At 43.4% G+C, this 9,086-nt stretch overlaps 2 long non-coding RNA genes across 2 annotated transcripts; both read right to left on the bottom strand.

Annotated features, from left to right (window-relative positions):
* Nucleotides 1–2,141: 2,141 nt before the first annotated feature.
* LOC117195139 lies at nt 2,142–2,493 on the bottom strand. Its single transcript, XR_004474959.1, has 2 exons — nt 2,340–2,493; nt 2,142–2,262 (listed from the first exon to the last, which is right to left on the bottom strand). It is a non-coding gene; the product is annotated as an uncharacterized LOC117195139 (long non-coding RNA).
* A 4,617-nt stretch (nt 2,494–7,110) lies between these two features.
* LOC117195124 lies at nt 7,111–8,433 on the bottom strand. Its single transcript, XR_004474956.1, has 3 exons — nt 8,271–8,433; nt 7,469–8,192; nt 7,111–7,399 (listed from the first exon to the last, which is right to left on the bottom strand). It is a non-coding gene; the product is annotated as an uncharacterized LOC117195124 (long non-coding RNA).
* Nucleotides 8,434–9,086: the final 653 nt, after the last annotated feature.

Here is a 9,086-nt window from a genome sequence, read left to right on the forward strand (position 1 = left end):
AACGAAAACAATTTCAATCTTGGGCCTCCGCCTAATTGATTTCTAAGATGTACAATCTCAAGGGCTCCCGCCGCAATCCCAATCTTTTACACTCGCCTAAATGGAAAACCAATGTTCGCCCACACCCGGCTTCTCATAAACAATCTCACTCCCGGCTTTCTGCAGATCCTGCACTTTAGGCATTTTACAGTTCTCTCTTTGGATGACGAAATCCAATACTCGGGATGGCGAAATCAATTGAAATGTTTATAGAAAAACTATTCCCGAAAGGGATCAACGATGCAAAGATCAGAAAGTTCAAGTCAGTCTTGATCCAGAAGCGACACCGCAAAGTCGAGCTAAAAATTAAGATCGCGCAAACCCTTTGCCCGGAATCCTTTGTGACCCTCTACTTAAATCTATATCAGTGAAGTTAGAAGTAAAATAAAAACTTTTTAAAAACACAATCCGCTACCGCAGTTATTTAATTTATACATGCTCTATATTGGGTATATACATATGTACTACTCGTACTCGCTGTGCACTTCATAAACAATTGGCTGGCCTACATCATGTACTCGTACAACACACAACAAAAGATTTGAGGGGGGTGTGTGTGGAGTGGGAGAATTGGGGGATGTCAGTCAGTGCCCCGCACGTTTCGATAATTTCGAATAATTTAATTAAGCCCAGACGAGGCGGCAGTACTGGGACTTTCACGATTCTCCCCGGAACTTCCAAAAGACCTGAAAATGGCAAGATTTTCAAAAAAAAATTAATTAAAGATCACTTTGACTTAGCACCCCTTTTGGGACTACGCCCTTGTGTCCCGCTTAAAGTAGAAAACGAATAAACAAAAGCTTTACAGAGAAGTGACAGTGTAGGGAGATGAGTCAGCGGAACTTATTCGAGCGGGAGTTGCTTGCGGTGTCATTGCAACTCGGTATGCCCACCCTTCCTTGATCGCACCGGTCCAAATAGGCTGAGTAATGGGTAACGATCCCTAAAATAGACGCTCTACTTCTGCTAGGTTACGTCATTTCGGCGCCACATGATCCTTAATAACGGCAACAGTTGACGGGAATTCAATACAAACAGTTTATTCATTAAACTTTCCTACAAGCTCTCATGGCCGCTAAGAGGGTAGATATATATGTATAAAGGCAACTAAAGTAATAAGGATAATATGTTCAAATAATATCATGATGAAAGATCTTATTAGACTAGGGTCAACTAATTATAAAGAGTATATTCAGGAATAATGGTAATTACGTTACACAAATAGAAATATATTCGAATGGTTTTCAGTTGAAATGCAAAAACAAGGGACGGATGGGTGCATCTTTAAAGTGCACAGCAATTGCTTGTGGGGTAATCCCAATCATAAGTTCGGTTGTCGATAGATTCGGAATTGCAGAAAGTTACATTGCTTGCGAAAGAGCAGAACAAAACAAACACGTGAACAATTGGATTGGTCAGCGTTACAGTACGGCTGGGAAGTTTACGGTCGAGGCATGGAATCTTTAATGTTGCTTCGACGTTCAAAGGTTATCACTCACATTACGATCAAATCCAACGATGAAAGCGCTTCCATGTGGTCGATGAGGGTGGCTGAAAACTTGTAAATATCAGTGTGTCAGAGTAGATAGGCGATACGCGCGAGTATTAGTTTTAGTTCCTTTCCTTCTAGCTGCACATTTCTTTATGATAAGCCAAACAAACCGAATCACACGAATTTAACTTTTAATGTTAATCTTAGGGTCAGTACAATAGTGGAGTTCCAAAGTATTATTCTAATATGAAGAAATGCATGGGCATAGCCATCATGATCGAGACACCGAATGACTTCATCAGCAACGCAAACAGTATTTCGGCACCGGTAAATGTCTTCTCCTTTAGCGTTACTGTTCGTATGCGGGCGGCGTAAGCGACGTAGCGATGACGAAAGTCACTGAAGAGGGAATAGTCAATTTCACACATATGTACATATGTATGTCACTGCACGCGTAGATAAAAGCCCATCGACCGTTTTTCACTGGTGTAGGCCGAGCAAGGCTTGTATGTGTTTGGACCCACGCCGGTACACGCTGCGGTAAATATAGTGATGCTCACATGTATGCAGACGCCACGCCGAAAGAAGATTTGGGGGCGAAGACGGCTAACACATACTGTAGTCGATCGGGACGCTGGGTATTTATATGTGTGGTAAGGTGACGAGACTGTAGCGGGTACGGCTTACGGCACTACGACCGGCGTTTCGTACGGTATTACGTACGGCCAAACCTATGGTTAGGTTTTTAAGAAAAAAAACGAACTTTAATTTTCTGTTGGCCGGCAGTTGGGGTACAATTTTCATTCACCCGATGGGTTCGGCCTTCGCTTAATAAACGTAGGAATGGTCGGCTGATCTTTTGACTAGATCTTAGCCACGATGGACACGCGGTATTTACGGTCGAGGTTAGAATTTTTCCTTTCACTGCACTACTTGAGTATTTTCCTCAGCCGTCCGTCTGGGATCGCGAGTAAAATTGGAAAGAACATGCCCAAGCCACTCTCAGGCATTTTCGTCTGGTTGGCGGTTATTTTGGTTTTTAGATTCTCATACTCAACTGAGTGAAACTGTGGTGAACTGAGATCTAGCAGACTGTCCATTTGGAGCTCGGAACGGTCTTCAGTATAGGCTCGGGACAGGGCGTCTGGCACTTTGTTGTTGTCTCCTTTTCGGTGATGAATTTGGAAGTCAAAACCTTGTAATTTTAACGACCATCTGGCGAGTCTAGAGCTCAAATCCGCTTGACTCATAAGCCATTTTAACGAAGCATGATCGGTAATAATGACAAATTCATGCCCTTCGATGTAGGCGCGAAACTTTTTAACACACAGTACAGCTGCTAAACACTCTTTTTCTGTAACCGAGTAATTTCGTTGGCATTGATTTAGCTTTCGAGACATATACATCTTCTACATCTTTTTGCATAAGTACTCCGCCCACGCCAGTATGACTCGCATCGCAGTGAATAGCGAATGGAATCCGAAAATTTGGACTATGCAAAACGGGAGCACTGCAAAGTTTACTTTTCAGGTCTTCAAATGCAAGTTGGGCCTCATTCGTCCATTCAAACTTACGTTTCTGTTTCAACGTGTCCGACAATGGAGCGGCCAGACCGGCATAATTTCGAATGAATTTATGATACCAGCCAGTTACTCCTAAAAACCTTCGTACCTGTTTGACTGAACGAGGTGTTGGGAATTCCCGAATGGCTGAAACTTTTTCTGGATCGGTTTTAATAGTTCCATCCCCAATGACATGGCCAAGGTATCTTACTTCCTTCAAACAAAATTTACTTTTTCGACATTAATTGTTAACCCAGCTTGTTTTAACCGAGATGCTAACTCGGATAACACACGCACATGGATTTCGAAAGTAGAAGATACAACGAGCAAATCATCTAGATAGACGAACACTTCATGTCGTAACTGAGAGGGTATAACTTTATCCATTAATTTACACATGGTTTGTGTCTCCCCGGGACGGTGAACGCGGTCTTTTCGCGAGCGTCTGAAGTCAATGGGATCTGCCAATAGGCATCCTTCAGGTCGATGCTAGAAAAATATTCAGCTTTTGGTAGTCGGCTTAATATTCCATCGATCAAAGGCATGGGAAATGCGCTCTTTACTGTGACTTCGTTGACCTTACGGCTATCGAGACATATTCTCACCTTTCCAGGTTTCCTAACGAGAACGACTGGTGACGACCATGGACTATCGGACTCCTCAATAACGCCAAGCGCTATCATTCTATCTACTTCCTCAAACATGACCTTTTCGACCGCAGGAGATACCGAATAGTGCCGCTGTTTAATTGGCTTTGCATCCCCTATATCGATATCGTGACTTATCCAGCTGGTTCGACCTAGACCTTCTTTGGCGAATGACGGGAACTTTTGGATAGCCTCTGACAACATGGCCTGTTGCGAATCCGTTAGGCTTATATGCATATGGTCATCCTTGGCTAAGGCAGCAACTTCGGGCTTGGCATTCTGGGTTACTACATCTGGAGGTAACAATTTAAATGCAGCCCAAAAGTCCATGCCAAGGTATAATTCTTGAGCGAGTGATGGTACTAAATACAATGTTATGGGTTTAGTTTCATTTCGAAACAGCACGGGAGTGGAGATCTTGCCTACAATTTTCTGCGCAGCTCCATCAGCAGTTCGCACAGATGCATTAACGGTTTTGACGGTCGCATGACTAACCTAACTCCCCTCCTATACAACTGATTGTTGCTCCTGTATCTAAAAGACCAGTGACTGTTCTCCCCAATAGTTGGACCTTTGCATACGGTCTTATGTCCTGCGCATTCCCAACTACGGCGGATAACAAGACTTTTCGTTCTTGCTTTCGTGCTACATTATACGCACATCTACGCAACTTCATTCGTAGGGAGCGTTGGCTACCATTCTCTATCTCTGTCCTGGTTGGGAAGTCTGGTATTTGTGACATGGCCGGTTGAAGTGGTAGCGAGTTTGTTTTTGATCTCGTTACTCCGTATTGGTGGATTTCGATACCATCTGTCTGCGTTTTTTGGATTGCATTTTCTACAAGAGGGCTTGTAAGTGTCAGCTTTCCCACACCCATAACAAAAAAAACTCCGCTCTCCAGTACATTCTTGGTAACGGTGACCTAGCTTCCCACAATTCCAACAGTTAAGGGTCATGGCATCAATACTTGCATCATCTACACCATCAGCATCGTCATCCGTCTCACTGAACGTTTGATGCATCTCATTAATATGTCGTTTAGACGCAGCACGCTGCAAAATTGTCGTAGATTTGGACAAGTTCTGCAAGAATCGCTCGCGAGTACGAACTATATGACGTAGCTCTGCGATACTCTTGATGGGTACATACAAGATTTCGTGTTGAATTTCTGGAACTAAATTGGCTTTAAGAGCTTCTAACAGATAGGGCTCAGTCATTGGCTGTACTAGTTTGTCTGCCAATGCGACTATTGCTTCATAAAATAAATCAAACGGTTCATTTGGCTTCTGTTTCCGCTGCGTGATCGCTGAGCGGATATCAAAGTCGGTACGTCGGTCTTTGAATTGTGTGCTACGCACAGGTCGGACCATCGGATGAGGGGGACACTTTTGTGGTATCGCCAGAACCATTCACTGGCACTGCCCTCAAACAGGTTACTCGCATATCTGGCTAACAGTTCAAAATTTCCATTTAAGGATTGGTTGGTCATGGCATTTACCCTATAAATGAAGTCGTCCACGCCAATGGAGGAATGACCTGAAAACCGTATTTTCCAATTTGAAATGATTTAGCTTATTCTATCAGCTCGTAGCTCTGAGACTGGCGGGGTCCCTCCTAGACTATATCTAGTTGGTGGCTCTCTGTCCGTCTGTCTTTCCGAACTACCCCCGAACAGTTGCTGAAACCTTTGTTGTTCTACTTCGTCGATGATTTGTGTATTGCTTGGTCGTGAACGAACACTTTCAATACTTTTACGGGACGCCGTTTGCTGAATCGATAATTTTTTCAGGCCAGTTTCTATGGTCTGCGCTAATATGTTGGTTTGAGCCTGCATTGCAGCTGCCAAAGCATCGGCAATAACCTGGTGTAGACCTGCATTGGTCGAAGCGGCATTTGCTTCCATTTGTACTTCCGAGCTAGTCTCACTAACAGTTGACCCGCTTGGGGCGTCTGCGTTGGGATCGGTTGCCCTACCCTTAGACCTAGTCTGGTGCATGGTTGTGCGGGGGTCTTGGCTTGCAGTCTGGACTGCGGCAATCTCCTCAGCTAAATTCAAAGCCGATGCATGCAAGCTAACGTGGCAGACAGGACAAATCTTTTTGGCTCCAGCTTTACGGTTAAAACAGACTCGGTGGAATTGGTGTCCACAGCTGGTGGTAATTAACTGAGCTAGGTAGTCAACTTCCTTGGCGCACGTACTACAAATTATTCCCTGATTCTCTATTTGAGCGAAATTCTCGGGACTACGACTTAGGGGCATGATTATCGAACAAAATCTGTTACCCAAAATCTGTCCCTAGCGGCACTAAATACGGACTAATTTATATATAAAGGCAAAGGAATAGAAATGACAAAATGTTTTTAAATAAAAGGATCATGATTCTGCTTCGATGCACATAAGAGATAACCTCGTTCGCTATCTAATCTCACTGTCTAAGAGACGAATTCGTGTAGAAAACAAAGATACTGAGTCGGATAGGTTCTTTCTACCGCGAGACAGGCGATAGCTTTTTGCCATACACACACCTGATTTCTATCAACGGCTGAATCCTATCACAAAAACTGGACCAAGTAGGTCTTACTTTTCATCAACTGGACCAAGAGCTTATTCTAAAAGCTTCAGGATTTCGACAGTCGACGACGCTCTTTATAGTTGGGAGGATGATAGAAAATAGAAAAAGCTGCAAATAAACTTCCTTGCGTATACTCTCAACTCCGCGAGATAGGTTATAGCTTGTCGCCATAAATTCACCCAATTTCGATCGACGGAGGGAATATCTACTTGCACTCGATCGATATACCGGCAGTGGTTAAGTCAGATGCAGCTTAAGTGGACTGGACCAAGAGCTTAATGGAAAACATCAGGATTTCAACAGTCTCTCTCGCTACACTATGCCTTCACAACCGATATTGAGGAAGTTAGCAAGGTTGTCTGAACCAAGAAGGATAAGGAATTTCCAGTCGGGTGTAGTTGACTGTCTTTCGGACATTTACTGGGGCTGTGACATCTCGGGCCCCACGTTGGGCGCCAATTATTATTTTTTTTTTTTTTAATTTATTATATATATATAAATATATATAGCTAATACTGTAACAGATAACGAGCAGGAGGCTAGGATCTGAAACGGTAGACGAGCAGATGGGTCTTCCTTCCCTTCCTTGATCGCACCGGTCCAAATAGGCTGAGAAATGGGTAACGATCCCTAAAATAGACGCTCTACTTCTGCTAGGTTACGTCATTTCGGCGCCCCATGATTCTTAATAACGGCAACAGTTAACGGGAATTCATTACAAACAGTTTATTCATTAAACTTTCCTACAAGTATTAAGGCAACTAAAGTAATAAGGATAATATGTTCAAATAATATCATGATGAAAGATCTTATTAGACTAGGGTCAACTAATTATAAAGAGTATATTCAGGAATAATGGTAATTACGTTACACAAATAGAAATATATTCGAATGGTTTTCAGTTTAAATGCAAAAACAAGGGACGGATAGGTGCATCTTTAAAGTGCACAGCAATTGCTTGTGGGGTAATCCCAATCATAAGTTCGGTTGTCGATAGATTCGGAATTGCAGAAAGTTACATTGCTTGCGAAAGAGCAGAACAAAACAAACACGTGAACAATTGGATTGGTCAGCGTTACAGTACGGCTGGGAAGTTTACGGTCGAGGCATGGAATCTTTAATGTTAATAGCAGACGTTCACAGGTTATCACTCACATTACGATCAAATCCAACGATGAAAGCGCTTCCATGAGGTCGATGAGGGTGGCTGAAAACTTGTAAATATCAGTGTGTCAGAGTAGATAGGCGATACGCGCGAGTATTAGTTTTAGTTCCTTTCCTTCTAGCTGCACATTTCTTTATGATAAGCCAAACAAACCGAATCACACGAATTTAACTTTTAATGTTAATCCTAGGGTCAGTACAATAGTGGGGTTCCAAAGTATTATTCTAATATTAAGAAATGCATGGGCATAGCCATCATGATCGAGACACCGAATGACTTCATCAGCATCGCAAACAGTATTTCGGCACCGGTAAATGTCTTCTCCTTTAGCGTTACTGTTCGTATGCGGGCGGCGTAAGCGACGTAGCAATGACGAAAGTCACTGAAGAGGGAATAGTCAATTTCACACATATGTACATATGTATGTCCCTGCACGCGTAGATAAAAGCCCATCGACCGTTTTTCACTGGTGTAGGCCGAGCAAGGCTTGTATGTGTGTGGACCCACGCCGGTACACGCTGCGGTAAATACAGTGATGCTCACATGTATGCAGACGCCACGCCGAAAGAAGATTTGGGGGCGAAGACGGCTAACACATACTGTAGTCGATCGGGACGCTGGGTATTTATATGTGTGGTAAGGTGACGAGACTGTAGCGGGTACGGCTTACGGCACTACGACCGGCGTTTCGTACGGTATTACGTACGGCCAAACCTATGGTTAGGTTTTTAAGAAAAAAAAACGAACTTTAATTTTCTGTTGGCCGGCAGTTGGGGTACAATTTTCACTCACCCGATGGGTTCGGCCTTCGCTTACTAAACGTAGGAATGGTCGGCTGATCTTTTGACTAGATCTTAGCCACGATGGACACGCGGTATTTACGGTCGAGGTTAGAATTTTTCCTTTCACTGCACTACTTGAGTATTTTCCTCAGACGTCCGTCTGGGATCGCGAGTAAAATAGGAAAGAACATGCCCAAGCCACTCTCAGGCATTTTCGTCTGGTTGACGGTTATTTTGGTTTTTAGATTCTCATACTCAACTGAGTGAAACTGTGGTGAACTGAGATCTAGCAGACTGTCCATTTGGAGCTCGGAACGGTCTTCAGTATAGGCTCGGGACAGGGCGTCTGGCACTTTGTTGTTGTCTCCTTTTCGGTGATGAATTTGGAAGTCAAAACCTTGTAATTTTAACGACCATCTGGCGAGTCTAGAGCTCAAATCCGCTTGACTCATAAGCCATTTTAACGAAGCATGATCGGTAATAATGACAAATTCATGCCCTTCGATGTAGGCGCGAAACTTTTTAACACACAGTACAGCTGCTAAACACTCTTTTTCTGTAACCGAGTAATTTCGTTGGCATTGATTTAGCTTTCGAGACATATACATCTTCTACATCTTTTTGCATAAGTACTCCGCCCACGCCAGTATGACTCGCATCGCAGTGAATATCGAATGGAATCCGAAAATTTGGACTATGCAAAACGGGAGCACTGCAAAGTTTACTTTTCAGGTCTTCAAATGCAAGTTGGGCCTCATTCGTCCATTCAAACTTACGTTTCTGTTTCAACGTGTCCGACAATGGAGCGGCCAGACCGGCATAATTT

Source organism: Drosophila miranda, assembly GCF_003369915.1.
Source record: "Drosophila miranda strain MSH22 chromosome Y unlocalized genomic scaffold, D.miranda_PacBio2.1 Contig_Y6_pilon, whole genome shotgun sequence".
NCBI lineage: Eukaryota > Metazoa > Arthropoda > Insecta > Diptera > Drosophilidae > Drosophila > Drosophila miranda.